Below are 2,249 nucleotides of genomic sequence, written 5' to 3' on the forward strand. Positions count from 1 at the left end.
CTGAGTTTAAGGAAGTTAGAAACTAGAATCAAAGGAAGGATGCCTGCACTGTCCAGTAAAGCTAGTTAACACAGAGAGTTCAGTACACAGCAGGCACTGTGGTGTATACATTTTATATACTTACTTAAGCATTAAAGCTTTTCTCTCTCTCTCTTTTTTTCTACAGAGTAGGAAACTGAGACTTACATGCTTTTAGGAATCTGGCCCATGGCAGGTCAGTTAGGATGGATCCAATGACAAGAAATAAAAACTTACAGTGAGAGGCTAATGCGAAAAATTCTAAAAAGTTAATGAAAAAAAAAAAAAAGAAGCAAATCCAAACAAACTTGGAGCTATTGAATCCACAGATTCTAAGTCACCAGGGGAAGAGGGGAAAGGTTCTGCATTATAAGCAACAACAAAATAATGTCCATGTGTGTCTGCAGACCATCCTTTGAGAAGCATTCTTTGAAAGCTCCCTGCTCTCCTGATGTCAGGCTTGAGAGCAGGTGGTTCCAGGATGGATTCGGCAGCCCCACAATTTCCTCTAGATGAGGATGCTTTTCGTCTTTCTAATGTGCATCACAAGAAGCTTATTCCGTGAACTTGGGCTGTTTCTTCAGGCACAAGATGGCCACTGTGCTCCAAGCCATTATATACGCACTTGTTCACAAACACAATTCATTGTGAGACTGGACACATCCCCAACTGACAAAAGCAATGAGCCAGAGAGAGTTCTGCTCTACCACATCCCTCTTTTCTCCTTTGAGACAGGACCTCTCACTACTGGTTACAGATGCCCATGAAGCAGCCACCTCCAGCTTTTTACCGGGTGCTAGGATCTGACCACAGGTTCTCATGCTTCTGCAGCACATGCTCCTTGGTTGTGAGACAGAGTCTCACTGTGTAGATAAGGCTGTTCTTCTGCTTCCTGAATGCTGGGATTCAACCATGGGTCACCAAACCCAACCTTCAATATACTTTTATTTCATCCCTCCTCTAGTACCTACCTCCAACCTCACCCACACCCAGGACCTACTAACTCATCTCTCACTTCATGCCCTCTTTTAAAAATTGTTATAAATAGCTTCCTGAGTCAGATTAGTGCTGACCATATGCACACTCTGATTATAGCAAAGCTATCAGTGGCCACACTCTCAAAGAAAAGTGACTCTCTCTGCGGTGGTTTGAATGATAAATGTCTCCCATAGTCTTGAGCATCGGATTCCTTGGTTCCCAGCTGGAGATGCTGGGACCCACAGTCATGTCTCCTGGCTGTGGCTGTCCTTTCTGACCAGGCTGGCCCTGAACTCACAGAGATCTGCAAGCCTCTGCCTCCCCAATGCTGGGATTAAAGGTGTGTGCTATCACCACCCATCTACTGATTCTGGTTTTTTTAAGCAGGGCTCTCACTAAACCTGGAACTTTCTGATTAGCTAGCCTGGCTGGCTGCTGAATGCTGGCAATTTGCCTCTCTTCACTCTCCCGCTTTAGTCACTTTGCATTAGAGTTATAGGTATATATGAACATGCCTTTAAAAAAAAACTCAGGGTTCTAACGATCCAAACTGAAGTCCTCATGTTTTGTGACAAGCACATGTTTTGAGACATCTCCCTAGCCCTCCACATTTAAAAATACATTGTGAGAATACAAGGCCCTCTGCACTCACACTCAGTAGCTCACCGCTCTACATAGCCCTGGCTGCCATGGAGCTCACTGTGTGCTCCAGGCTGGCCTCCAACTCCCAGAGATCCAAAAGCCTCTGCCTCCTGAGTGCTGGGATTAACAGTGTGTGCATTGCACACAGCATACATTTTAATATTGTTATTTTTCTATTGTAGATACTTTTCTTTACTAATGTAGACTTTTTACTATAAGTAGATAGCCTTTGAGTGCATGTGTTTTAGAAAGAACCTTTATGTGTCAAAATCCTGTCTCAAAAAAAAAAACAAAAACAAAAACAAACAAACAAACAAAAAACAAAAAAATCCAAAAGGCCAAACCAAAGCCAAACAAACAAAAACCCTCACTAGGGGGCTGCAGAGATAGCTCAGAGGTTAAGAGCACTGACTGCTTTTCCAGAGGTCCTGAGTTCAATTCCCAGCAACCACATGGTGGCTCATAACCATCTGTAATGGGGATCCAATGCCCTCTTCTGGTGTGTCTGAAGACAGCGACAGTGTACCCATATACATGAAATAAATAAATATATATTTTTTGAGACAGGGTTTCTCTGCATAGCCCTGGCTGTCCTGGAACTCGCTTTGTAG

This window comes from Mus caroli, unplaced genomic scaffold (genome assembly GCF_978045245.1).
Source record: "Mus caroli unplaced genomic scaffold, Mus_caroli_1 scaffold_2, whole genome shotgun sequence".
NCBI lineage: Eukaryota > Metazoa > Chordata > Mammalia > Rodentia > Muridae > Mus > Mus caroli.